Below are 14,757 nucleotides of genomic sequence, written 5' to 3' on the forward strand. Positions count from 1 at the left end.
CAATGATCTCATCGTCGAGCACCTCATCAATAATATCCTGATGCGAGAATGTGGTGATAGGGGCTCAAGGGAGCGATTGAGAAACTTGTCCTACAGACATGTTAGAAGACAAAATCGAAGGCTCGAATGTGCCTCGATAAGGATATAAATCCGCTCTATTGAAAACAAGACTAATATTTAAGTGCGTCGACAAATCAAGTAGATAAGTGTTAGTTCGAAGCCTTTTAATAACAGGGAAAGACCAAGTGACCTAGCACAAAGTTTTTTTGCAGCATGTTTTTGAAAATGTTTAAGTGCAAGTCTTATCATAACAAAATCGTCAATCTTGAACTCTCTATGCCTACGATGTGCATCAGCTGTCATTTTATACTGATCATTAATTAAAGCAATTTTTCTTTTAATCTCATCATGCAAGGTACGAATATGATCAGTAAAAAATTGAGCAGATGCAGCATGACGAAAATCAATAGGTGAAGGAACGAGATCTAGTGGTTGACGTAGGGAGAAATCTTGAACAATCTCAAATGGGCGATGACCGATAGACCTATTGACAGAATTATTGTATGCAAATTTAGTGGTAGGTAATATTAAATCCCAATTACCCGATTTTTCCCCAACTAAACAACAAAGCAAATTACCTAAACTACAATTTACTACTTTTGTCTGACAATTTGTTTGGAAGTGGAATGTTGATGAAAACTTAAGAGTTGTCCCAAACAATTTCCACAGAGTTTTCCAAAAGTAACTAACAAATTTAACATCTCGATCAGAAGCAATATTGACTAGCAGTCCATGCAGACGAACAACATCTTTGAAGAATAACTTAGCGATATATGATGCGTTCGTAGACTTGGAACAAAGAATGAAATGGGCCATCTTAGAGAATCTATCCATAACAAAGAAAATGGAATCATAACTTCTTGCAATTTTAGGCAACCCTAGGACAGAGTTCATGCTAAGGTCACGTCAAGGAGTATGAGGAACAGGTTGGGAAGTACATCCCCATGTTTTGACGTTGGGCATTACCTAATTGACAAGTATGACACTGAGACACAATGTGAGCCACATCATTTTTAAGGGAAGCCCAATAAAATCTATCTTCAACTAAGGCAACAATTTTATCTTAACCAAAGTGACCTACGAGACCACCTGTATGTAGTTCCCAAATGAGGAACTTACGAAGTGAGGTACGAGGGATACATAACTTGTTACCTTTAAAAAGATAACCCTATTTAAGCAAGAAAGCAACATGATTACGAGAGGAGTTAGTTACGAGGTCTTGAAAAATGATACCGAAGTCAGGATAACTAGGATAATAATCTTTCAAATACTCGAAACCCACCATCGTAGTACTCATAATCTGGAGTACAGTAGTAATACGACTAAAAGTATCAACTACTTTGTTGTCAACCCCAGCGCGATGGTGGAGTACAAATGTAAACTCTTGAAGAAACTCTACCCACTTAATGTGTCGATCATTCAAATTACGTTGGAAATTGAGATAACAGAGGGCTTGATGATCAAAGTAAAGAATAAACTCTTGGGGCAATAAATGATAACGCCAGTGATAAAGAGCTTGGACGACAACATAGAACTCTTTGTCATAAGTAGAATACTTCAACCATGCCTGATTGAATTTCTCACTAAAATAAGCATAGGGTGACCCTCTTGACTTAATACACCACCGATATCGATACCAGAAGCATCATATGCCACTTCAAATACTTTAGAGAGATCGGGTTGGTGTAAAATGGAAGCTTCAATCAACTTTTGCTTAATTGTGATGAATGCATTTTTTGTGGATGGTGTCCAATGTAAATCCCCTTTTTTCATGCACTCAGCAATAAGGATGGTAATAGAGCTAATGCATGAAAGCTACAGGCCTCACTAAAAGTTGTAGGTTCTGGCCAATCACGAATTACAGAGATTTTAACTAGATCGGTAGAAATCCCTTGAGTAGAGATAATGAATCCTAAGAATAGGACTTGTGATTTTAGAAAGGAACACTTCTTAAAGTTAGCGTACAATTTGGTAGAAAGAAGTGTAAGGAAGACCTGTCTCAGTTGATCTAAGTAGTCCTCTCGTGATTTACTGTAAATCAATATGTCATCAAAATAGACCACGAGAAATTTTCCAATGAAAGGTCAGAAGACATGATTCATTACTCTCATAAAAGTGCTAGGTATATTAGACATTCCTAAAGGCGTAACTAGCCATTTATATAACATATTATGTGTCTTAAAGGCCGTTTTCCATTCATCCCTTGGTCTAATCCTGATTTGGTGATATCCACTTCTTAAATCTATTTTAGAAAACCAAAACGATCCTGCTAACTCATCCAACATGTCATCGAGGCGTGGAATGGGAAATCGATATTTAATAGTGATTTTGTTAATGGCACAGCTATCAACACACATACGCCAAGATTCGTCTTTTTTTGGAGTAAGGAGGACGGGGACTGCACAAGGGCTAAGGCTATGATGAATAAAACCTTTAGATAATAATGCCTCAACTTGTTTATTTAGCTCGACCCATTTTTCCAGGTTCATCCTATAGGGAGGGCATTTGGTAATTGTGATCCCGACACCAAATCAATTGCATGTTGAATATCCCGAATGGGGAAGCTCATTGGGTAGGTCATCTGGCATGACATCGATAAACTCCTATAGCAACAGAGTGACAACAAGGGGACGATTAGAGGTCAGTTCAAAAGTAGGTTGGGACGCAAACATCAACCCGATGTTGTGCGCTTCATGCTTTAAGTCCTTATGGGACAAGAGCTGAATTTAGCTGTTTGTAGTTGTAGCACAAGTGGGTTTTGTTTTAGGTAGTGATCTCTTTGGAGAGTCAAGTGGTTTGGATGGAAGAAACCGAATAGGTTTACCATTATGGACAAACTTATAAGCGTTATCACGCCCAAAGTGCTTAACATCGTGATCGTAAAAGCCAAGGGCGCCTCAAAAGGATGTGAGCAAGATCCATAGGTAGAATGTCACAGTAGAGGTCCTCTGAGTAGAATAGACTAAACGTTAGGGATACAAAACAACGATGAGTGATAGGCGAAGAAGTCTTTTCAACCAATGCAACCTTAAAAGGGCGAGGGTGGGGTTCAGGGTTGAAGCTGAACTTGGTTACAGCTGAGGTAAAAATGGGCATTTATAGTACTACTCCCGTCAATTACTAATTTGCAAGAGCGAGAGTTACATGGGATGTATGTATGGAAAATTGATGTCTTTTTCCAAGAAACTGAGTCTATAGGGGTGGAGAAGATGCATCTAATGATTGAAACAATAGTCTGATCCTCTTCGTGACACTTAAATTAATTGAGGTCCTCATCAGAATGGTCAACAGGATCGGTTGTAAAATGTTCATTGGTTTTCGGTATTGGAAGTAGTGGTTCTTGATTAACGACGATGGTACAATAAAGGCATTGAGATGTCGTATAACCACGATTATGACAATGATGACACATGATTGAAGGGTTAGCAATACATGAGGAAGCGGCGTAAGAAGGTCGACTTTTATTGATCTCTTGGGAAAGTGAAGGTGATGGTGATGAAGACCCAACAACTATATGAGACTAAGTTGGTGCTGGGATATTACTAAGAGTGGTGGATAGGTTAGGATGGGGTTGGCGAGGGTTCACAAAGTTCTAAGGGCCCCTTCGAGTGTAAGGTACTCGAGAGTACCTCTCATATTCAAGGGCTTTGTGATAGGCGTCTTTTAAGGAAAAAGGACTGAGCACATTGACGTGGTGTTTGAAGTCGGGTTGTAGGCCATTAAGAAATCTAGTGATAGTGACATCCTCAGGTTCATGAAGACCGGAATGATGGAGCAACTCATCAAAAATGAGATCTATAGTCAGACACGGTCGAGGAGTTTTATCTATGGTTAAGCAAACGCTTTAGAAGCGAAGAACGATGAAAAGGTGGGACATACTTTTTGTGAGTTTTGTTTTCATTTTTGCCCATAGAGGCCTAAATGTTTGAGGTTACATGTCACATTTTGCCAGTAACAATTAGAAGATTTGATGAGTTTCATTTTGGCGAAGCGAAGGTGCTAATAGTCGATTATGTGATACCAATCAAAGTATTCTTTGATGGACTCCAACTGATCTAAAAAGGCTTCGGTTTCTAGACGGCCATCAAATTCAAGAGCATCTACTTTAATGTTTCTACTTATGTCCTCAACAGGGTCCCTGTGTCGATGGTAATGTGGGAGAAGGGGTTCAGGTCGCATGTTATGTTTGACACAAGGGTCCAAATATTTCGAAGTGTGTGCGTGGTGACTTGGATTGCCTATAATAGGCAATTCCTTATTGGGTAGCATTCCAAGAGCTTGGAGAACAGTGTTATGACTGTTCTCCTATGGTCGATGATTCAGAAATATTATCTATGGGATGTTTTTCTAGATTTTGACGTAACTCAGTGGAAAGATCCTTAAGTTCTACTAAATCAGCTTTCATATACGCGAAATCAGTTGAAAGGTTGGCAACTTGTTGAGATAAGACTTCATGCAAGTGTTTGAGCTCTTCGAAATTCTTTATTTTTTATTTTTTTAATCTTGGAACTAAAATGAAACTACTTAAAAGCCAAAATACTTAAATATAAGCGAATAAAAGCAGAATTATATTATTACCGACAAACCGTGAGCAAACCAAAAAGTTGTCGGACAGGACCGACGAGGACAGTGGCGTGCAGTGTAAGAACAAGTCGGGCAAGGGCAAAAACTATCTATATAATGGGAGTGGAGGTGGCTGTGGACTTAAGAACCAATATGTGTTATGGCAGTGCAACCAAGGAAATTGGAACCTGTTTGGTAGGAAACCAAAGCTGTGGTGCAGTGGCGAGGAAGGCAGCAGTCGAGCCCTGGTAGTGTGGAGCAGCAAATCGTTTCTAAAAGAGTGGTAGAGAAGTCAAAAGAATGTTGAGATGTGGGTGCCTGTGGTAGAGCGTGGAGGTGTTAGGTTGTCTAATGTGTGATGATTAGCGGTTGGGGCAGGTGAGATGGACCGACGAGGGGTGCAAAGCAGTAGAACACAGAAACAGTGAGTAACTGGTATAGCGATTGAAGCCAACCGAGGCAAATGATGTGGTTATGGATGGCGGAGCCGTTGGCAGTGGAAGTGGAGTTGAGGATGCATGTGACGATGTACGACAAGTGGCAGCAGCTGGTGATATTCTTCCTTTTGAGGTAGGTGGTGATGTGGACAATTATGAAATAGAGGATTGGAGCTTTGCAGGCGACGGCATTGGTAGATGGAGAATGTGGTGTGGTTAGAGAGGCAGGTGGTAATATTTAGGTAGTGGGTTGGGTTAGAGTAATTGGATATGGATTTAAATCAACTGTGTATAAATCTTGTCGGCTTTAGGTTATGGGATGGTATATTAGGCTATCAAGATGTTGGATTGGGTAAGTGGGTTGTCTGACGGTATTGTGGGTAATATAGGGCTTTGTTGAATAGCAAAAGAAATTTTGATTTGGTAGAAGTGTACCATAATCCTCTCTCTCTCTCTCTCTTTTAAACTGATAGAAAAGAAGAATGAATCAAAAGCTGAATATTGGGCGTGAACCATAAGCCTATTTTTTATAACTAATATAAACTACTAAACAAATGAAAACTGCTGCATCAATACAATATCTTCTGCTTTTTGCTGTTTCAAGGGTTGAAGGTTGTGTTTCGAAGGTGGTTGTAGAGTTTGATGGGTAGTGGAGGGCAATGTAAGTGGCTTGGATGGAAACGACTCGTGGAATTTAAATTAGAGCACAAAGGATGTCAGCCCAAACGAAAACGAATTGCTCTGATACCAAATTGATGCAGAAGCATAGAAATTAATAAAGAACAATAAGAAATAAGGGAGATCAAATGGAAGCATTGAAGGCAAGAGAAATACTTTTATTCATATAATTCAAGTGTGTCTGCAAACATTGCCCTAAGTCCCTTTATATAGGAAGGACTTTGAAATTAAATAAACTTTCTATCTAAACAAACTTGAAAATAAAATATAACATTGTCAAAAAAAAGCTACTATAATCTAGACAAACTCTAATTCTACGAATTATTAATCTTTCGTCTTGAATAAATTTTTAATTATTTCCTTGTTGCATCATTTGTGGATTACGAGCTTTCACCCTTTTAATTACAGGATCTTAATATTTCAAATCTCTAAATCTTCTATGATATTTTTCAAAATCAAAACTACATCGATGGATAAGCACCTTCTTTTAATAAAATCAAGAAACTAATTCTTGAATTAGACATATGAATAAAAGTAAGAAAAATATTTTTTCTTTCTTTTTCTCTCTCCAAATTTGAACACTATGAAATTATGTATTATAATTGTTGTAGAAATTCTAGGTTCTTTCTAATCTCTATTTATAGAAATATAATAGTTACAATTCTTGTACAATAATAATTTTACATTCAAATATATTTTTTAGTTAAAATTCAAGCATGAGTTATAATTGACGTCCAAATGCAATCGTGTTACATTTACTTACATATGTAGTCCTGAAATTTCAATTACAATTATAATTGATTGTACAACTTTCATAGTAATTACAACTAAGTACAAAATTTTGTTGCAATTACAATTAAACCCGAATCTATTATAATTATCGTAATTAAGTTCCAATACCTTATAGAACTATCACAAGGACCTGATCAAACATATATTATCCAAGCTCCAATAATTATCTAGTTCACCCTAGACAACCCAATCTAATTTTTATTTTTTTTACTAAAATCAAAAGACTGAACTCTTGAAATATATAAGATCATAGAATCGAATAAAATCTGTATTACTTTCCTCTGACCGACCGTATATATATTTTATCCCAATCCAATATCCAATAATTAGGTATGAGCATAAATGACCGTTTCTCCCTTCTAATTATTCTCACTAAATTAAGCATCATTTTTCTTAGCGATCCTGCGAACTAATCACAAATGTCGAAATTTAGTTGTCGCTAAACACTAAGATCAGATTTTAACCGTACAACATAAAATTAACTTGACACGTGGTCCATTTAATACACTCCAAGTGTACTAGTGTCATCTTTAACTATTTTAGTAATAAGGACAAATTATAAACCTGCAATAGTGATTCAATCAACACTACAACCTTCCGGTACAATGTGTCAACCCTTATACATTAGTTGTGAATAAATTATTTAAAATCAAAATATAAGTTATGCCACACTATATTTCTCAAATCAAGTACCCAACTTATATTATTACAAGAGATCATATGCACTTTAATTTGTATGCTCAATACTAAATAAATGTAATAGATAAATAAAATCACAATTCATTTATTATGAATTATTATTTTATCATAGCAAAACATACTGTATTGGCACACAACCCAGCACATTTCTCACTTTCCCTAGAGTATATGTGTCATGTGTTGCAAACTCATGTCTTGCAGATATCCCTCAAAAACCTTAGCTGACAGGCTTTTAATAAATGAGTCTACAAGTTCAAACTGTTACGTCTTGTTACATGTGGCTCCACGTGGGTGACTCACTGTAGCCCTTGGCCCACCTAAGCCAAACCACGTGGCATGGTGGCTGAGGCCCTTAGAAGATCAGTGTCTTGAAGCCCAAAGTACATCGTCAAGATGGTTCACTCCAAGGCCCAAAGTACATTTTGGCTTATTTAAAATAAATTAATTAAAAAATTAAGAAAATTCAGTTCTTATTCGATTCTTGATCTAGAACCGAGAACTGAACCAAACTCGTGGGTTTTCGATTCAGATATCCGTTCAAGGTATTTAACTTAAGAAGAATCGCTCGATTCGATTCAATTCGGTTCGGGTCTAGTTCGATCAGTTCTGTTCGAGAGTTTTATCTAATCCTAGTATAAATTTAAAAAAATAAAAAAGATCATTAGTGTGTAAAGTTATATGATTGTCTACTTCATAGTTGGATATATAGATTTTCTTCGATTATGTATACTGACTACTTAAATAGAAGAGAACTCACACTATAGATGGATGTGCGTTGGTAATAGGGACTCTCCGACAAATGGAAGATGACTCATAAAACTCGCAATACTTAATAGTATAGCTCCATTGACCTAAACTAAATCGGGTTGAGTTTTATTTAGCCCCCGTTTGACCCCCATTACCTGAAAATGGAAATGGAGAGAATAATATTTTTTAGAAAAATGAGTGGTTGAAAAAGAAGGAAATTTTTTTGATTTACGTGTATTATTATTTTATGGAAGATTGTATAGTTGAAAATAGGAAAGAGAAAAATGGAATGGAATGTAATTAAATTTAATGGGGATCAAACGAAGGCTTAATTTGGTCTTGTAGGGAATTAAGATAAATTCCTTTTTTATGTGTCATCAAGTATTTCATTGTTCGAGAAAAATAGAAAATACATGAACTATCAAAGTTTTCACTATAAGAAAATTTTAAAATTATATAGCAAAATATTTAAAAAGACTTTATATCGCCACAAATTTCACTCTTTGTACAATCCACAAATAAAAAATATATTAAATTTATATTTTTTCTCATAAAATTTTCAATATCACATACCAAAAAATTGAACAATAACTCTTTTATAATAAAATGTGTACGAAAATTCTAAATTTCCTTCTAGTTAAAAAAAGTCCATGTGACACTAATGTGATAATAAATGAGATGTATAATTCAATAAATAATTAAATTTTACCTTTCATTAAATCTATCACTTAATGCCACCTAAATTATTGTTGTAGTACAATGATATTAGATAACATTATTCTAAAGTAAAGTGATTGGCCTAAATCTATGCCAAATCCTAAACAATATCAATTTACGTTATTATATTACAACGAAATTGCCACCATCAAAAGGAATTTGATATCACTAAGAGTGCGTTTAATTATCAATATTTTTTATGAAAAATATTATTTTTTCACCCAAATTTCTACTTTTGTACTGTTTAATTTTTTTCCCATGGTAAATATTTGTCTACTTTTGGTCATGTGGTCCATATTTTCCTTGAAAAACAAGAAAAATATTTTCTTTAAAAGGAGTAAGTTTTTATCTTTTAGGTAATTTTCATACACATATTTTCTCTTTTATCTATCCACTAATAAAAAATGGACAAGTATAACATTTTCTAGGTTGAAAATAAAATCAATCAAACACATTTAGTTGACAATTTTCACTCAAACTAGTGAGACGCACGTGTTATAATGTAATTGGTTACATAATAGCGTAGACATAAAAAAAATTATTTATGTCAAGTAGTTACATCAAACTTTAAGCACATGAATACACCAAGGATTGGAAAGGGAATAATAATGAACTTTTCATTCTTTTCAAAACCAAATCTAAAGCAATTAATCAAGCTGAGCAAAAAATCACTTAGACCATTAATCTAGTGAATTTTTTAAAGTTAATTCACCAATATTGAGGTTACTAAAGCAAATTACTCAATAAAGAATCAAGATTTCCAATCTAATCTAACAAACAAATTAGTACACAAAACAAATTCTTAGTCATGAAACTTAAATAATACAACAAAAAAATAAATAAATTATAAAAGGTAAAATTACATCACTATAACTCTAGATGAGCATATCTTCTATAACATTCTATTCGTCGAGCCAACCAAATCTTCTTAAGCATGTACCTATTTTTCATTTCAAGAATAAGGGGAAAAAACTGTTACATTTTTGCGAACTTTTCAAAACAGTTTTTGCAAAATCATACGAAAATGAATGGAACTAATATAATTTCATATGATATACTTTTTTTCTTTCCAGCTTGTGATTGAAAAAAATGGCTGCCCCAAAAGCTTCTTGACCAATTTTCTCCATGATCTCGTACTGATCCATCCCTGATTCCATCAGTCACCAATCTTGAATCTCAAAACCCTAAATATCTCACCGCATCAATACATAGAGAGCAAGATATATTCACAAACATTAGAAGGAAAAGATTGACAATGTAGGGCACTATTTCTAAAACCAAAGATATGAAGACTAATAATTTACCCAAGTATTCCAATTCCTCGAATTTTGATCTCGTCTTTGTCATCATGAATGAGGAAGAATCAAACACCCTTCGAAAAATCCTTCAACCCTAGTAAACAATAAAACAAACTCGACTACAAGATTAAACCCCTATTTGATCCCCATTAAATTCAATTACATTACATTCTATTTTTTCTCTCTTCTACTTTCAACCACACAATCTTCCATAAAATAATATTACACGTAAATCGAAAACTTTTCCTTCTTTTTCAATCACTCATTTTTTTTAAAAAAAAATACTATTTCCCCCATTTTCATTTTTAGGTAATGGGGGTCAAACATGGGCTAAGTAGGTAAATTTGTGTTCTAAGACATACTTGGCCAACACAATGAAATGAATGTCTACGCTTAGTTCAATATATTCTAGAAATTAGTTACACGTTAGTGTCAAGCAGAATATGATTCTACCTTAAGAATAACTACAAAGTGATGCTTAATTTGAAGATAGAAGTTCAAATGATCTATAATCATTTTCACTATCATTTCCAGATTATGCTCAATATAATAAAGAAACAATTTTGAAAAATTTAAGTTCTTTAAATGCATTTATATAAATTAAAACCAAGCAGTGAAAGACAAAATCTTGATCAATAATCCGAATTCAACAATTAATATTTATTTACAACAATAATATATAATCAACTATTCACCATTCAAAATCTTAAGTACACATAAAAAAATTTCAAGCCAATATAATTTTGTTTTTCTCATCATTCAAACTCTACTTTTGCCCCTAGCTTCCAACACTGGCTTTGTAACATAAAAATTACACTAAATCAAACAAATTGCTACATCCCTGCAATAATTATATCATGATCTCCAGTTGCGGCAATTGATTCAGTATCCCTTCTACCTAGATCCAATCAACCCAAAAGAAAAAAAATAAAACAAAACGTATAATTAAAAATTTAGATATTACCATATCAAGCAAAATTGTAACGGAAAGAAAAGCAAATATAAAATAAAACCTCGAGAGCAGCAGTTTTGCGCTTTCGTAGAGCTTATGTGAAAGGTTAAGGAGAAACGATGCTGAAATCACAGACCATCAGCTATACAAAACCCATTTAGTGGGTGTGAGATTATCGATAGGGAAAGAACTCTAGAGAAGGCGGTTTGGTTTCTACATCCTCCGACGGCAACTTGATTCCGGCCATGTGAACAGTCAAGTACTGAGGACAATAGAGAAAACCCCTGCGAAAGGTGAAGAGAAGAAAATTCGGGGAAAGAATGGGAAAGCAAAAGAAAGAGAAAAGGAAAGCAACAGGAAATGAAAAATATGGTGTGCAAAGAAAGATGTGTCATGAGACTGGCAGAGCATTTAATTTAATTTAAAAATAGTACATGTCTTGGATTGAATTGTGGCGAACTGACACTTTTAAATGTTCAGTAAGAAGAGGGAAAAAATATATATATATATAAAATAAAATCAGCACTGTTCCTATGAATAGTGCCACACAAAGTGGCTCTTTTGCCCCTGTCTGATTCCCATTAAGTGGAAAAATTCATGGGAGGAATAGTGTTTTTTAAAAAAATGAACGGTTGAAAAAGAATGAAAAGTTTTCGATTTACGTGTAATATTATTTTATGGAAGATTGTGTGGTTGAAAATACGAAAGAGAAAAATGAAATGTAATAGAATTTAATGTAATGGGGCTCAAACAGGGGCTTTATGTTATAGGAATAATTTCTAGGAATTTCAATTGCCTAAAATTTTTTTTCTTTTTATGTAAATTCAATGTTGGTAATCAAATACACTTTAAATTCAAAATTAGAAACTAATTCAAATAAAAAACAACAGTAGTGTGAAAATTCATCTTCAATTATTATCATAACATTTTCTCTTATTTGAATTAAGTCCTCCTTATCAAGGACCTTTGGGTAACAACCCAACTAGGACCTTTGGGGAACAACCCAACTACCTTCACTTTATAAAAAATAAGACAAAACTTTGGTCATTTCGTCTACAGCTTTTGATCATAATACTTGAGAAAAATTAGTAAATCTTCTTGAAGCAAGGAATTAACATACTATACTACAATATATGAGTATAATCATTTAGAATTAAACAAAATATACTTATGAAGTTCCACGCTTCACGTCTTTCAAGTAATACGCCCACTGTGTTGTACCTTATTTAAGCTCTTTTTCCTGCTAACAAAATCTATGAATTGTCCATCGTTCTGCTCAATTTAAAGTGTATATTTCAATTTAATTTTATATACGTCTATTTAATTAAATTTACATAAGATTTAAAAATATGATATAAGTATCTTTTCAAAAGTGAATATGCCCCCGTTTGACCCCCATTATCTTAATTTATAATTTTTGGAATAGTATTTTTTGGAGAACATGAAAATGAAGGAAACTTTTTCGATTCATGTATAATATTATTTTATGAAAATTGTGTGATCGAAAATAAGAGAGAAAATTATAATTTGAAATAATGGAGACCAAACGGAGCATATGTATAACAATGATGGAGGTAGGGACCTTGCCGCACCTAAGCTGGCTCTGGAACTGCATAAACCCGTCGCTCCCTTAAATTATTGTTTTATTGTTCACATTTCACAATAATAATAGGTTAGCTAGGGAAAAAAGGGACTTTCATTTAAAAAGTTTATTCAAATAAAACATTAGTTTAAAAAGTCCACAAACTAAGTTTTTAGGTAGAAGGCCTAAAGATATGGAAAATGAAAAATATAATTTGTAAATAACTAAAATGACCTTACATACAAAAAGACATTACTACCATAATTCCTATTTCAATTCCCATTTGACCCCAATTAAATTCTACATTCCTTCAATTTACTCTTCAAAAACTCACTTTAGAGGTATGCAATTCTTTTCTTTGTCATCATTATTTTTCTCTACTTAATTAAACCATAAACTCTACATTCCCTTTTCCTTGAACACTCATTTAATTCAAATAAGTAATAAAATCTTGCAATATTATTGTTGGGCATTAAGAGAAGAAGATGGTGTTGTGATTTTCAATTTTTGGGTTACTTTCTTTCTCCATTTTTTGAATAATTTCTTCATGTTATTGTATACATGTTTATGATTTTTATTTGTGAACAGTGATTTTGAATTCATTTTATCATTGGATTAGAGTTTTGATATGGGTTACTTTCCAACCCTTTTCTCATTACCCGTCATTTGTATCAGTTAGAGTGAAATGTAAGTTGGCAAAGGCATGCTTGGCTATTCTTTTTATTGATCTACTGTAAAACATACATTTGATTTTCTTCTGTACATAATGACTTACATGTCTTTTTTTGCAATCCGTAACAACTTACATATAATTATTAATATTGTACAATGTTTGAAATTTAATGAAATTTTTATATTGAATTATAGTTATGGACACCGCGAATATGGTATGGATATCAGTTTGTTATCCAATTGAATATGAGTAATCGATTGATGGTGTATGGAAATGAAAATATGTAGGGAATGGCAGAGAAAAAACAACTCCTATTCTTGTTGCGAAAACTATTTTTTATGTAGAATTATACGATAAAATCAAAGAGGTGTTGAACGTCAATACAAGGCTATACAAAATGGAGATTTCAGATCTTGCCCCTATAATGTCTAAAACTCTAGCTACTCCGACCACAATTGATTGTGATAACAACGTGAAGTGGTTTCTATCTGTCTGTAAAGAAACTTTTCTTTGTGTAACCCTTTCAAATGAAGTTGAAAATCAAGAAGATTTTGGTAATGAAGGATGTTTATTATTAATAGAGGGTAGATGACAAATTGCAAATATGAACAACGAGGAGAAACATGATCGAACGGATGACGATGGTAACCATGACAATGGTGATAACATATTTGTCAATTGTAATAATTTTGATGTAAGTGAAGATAGTCCTAGAAGAGTGGATGGCGACGATAATTTTCCTATAGCAGGTGATAATGATGTGGAGTTACCCATGGATGAACTTTATAGTCGGAATGTAGCGAATGATAATGATGTTGAATGTATTCGGATTGAATATACAAATGTAACTTCGCTTCGCTGCGGAACTTCAGTAAGAATTCCAGAAAATGAAAATGTGCAAGTAAACTAGTTGTTTGAATCAAAATATGAGCTAATATCAAAGTTACAATAGCTGGTTGTGAAATTTCACTTCGAATATAGAGTTAAGAAGTCGAATAAGAGCACGTATACAATTGTTTGTATTGATGAAAATTGCAGGTAGCACTTGCAAGCAACAAAGATCGCACAAAGTCCTATTTTCAAAGTTCGAAAGTATAATGGTCATCACTCTTGCTCCATGAGTATTCATCGCAAAGACTGAGCATTCATCGCAGAGACCATAAGCATGCTTCATATTTGACATTGGAAACCACATCGTCCCTAAGTATCAAGATGCCAATCGAGTTTACAAACCAAGAGACATCATTAATGACATTCATTGAGAGTTCGACATAGCCATAATCTATACTAAAGCGTATAAATATTTTGCTTGTGGACTGATCTATGGAGAACCCTGTGAGAGTTATGCAAAATTACCAGCATATTGTCAAGTTTTGGAGATGCAAAATCCTGGTACGCTGACATTCATTCATACTAGTGATGATCGGCGCTTTAAGTACTTTTTTATGGCATTGGAACTAAGTAGATTCCTCAACTCGATATGAAGGGTAATATCTGTAGATGATACATTCTTGAAATCGAGAATGAAAGGTACTCTGTTCGTAGCAACTTGTCAGGAT

The 14,757-nt window shown here is 33.9% G+C and overlaps 1 long non-coding RNA gene across 1 annotated transcript; it reads right to left on the bottom strand.

Annotated features, from left to right (window-relative positions):
* Positions 1 to 9,475: 9,475 nt before the first annotated feature.
* Positions 9,476 to 11,364, bottom strand: LOC111412281. The gene is made up of 2 exons (XR_002706003.1): positions 11,005 to 11,364; positions 9,476 to 10,889 (listed from the first exon to the last, which is right to left on the bottom strand). It is a non-coding gene; the product is annotated as an uncharacterized LOC111412281 (long non-coding RNA).
* Positions 11,365 to 14,757: the final 3,393 nt, after the last annotated feature.

Source organism: Olea europaea, chromosome 16 (genome assembly GCF_002742605.1).
Source record: "Olea europaea var. sylvestris chromosome 16, O_europaea_v1, whole genome shotgun sequence".
NCBI classification, from domain to species: Eukaryota; Viridiplantae; Streptophyta; class Magnoliopsida; order Lamiales; family Oleaceae; genus Olea; species Olea europaea.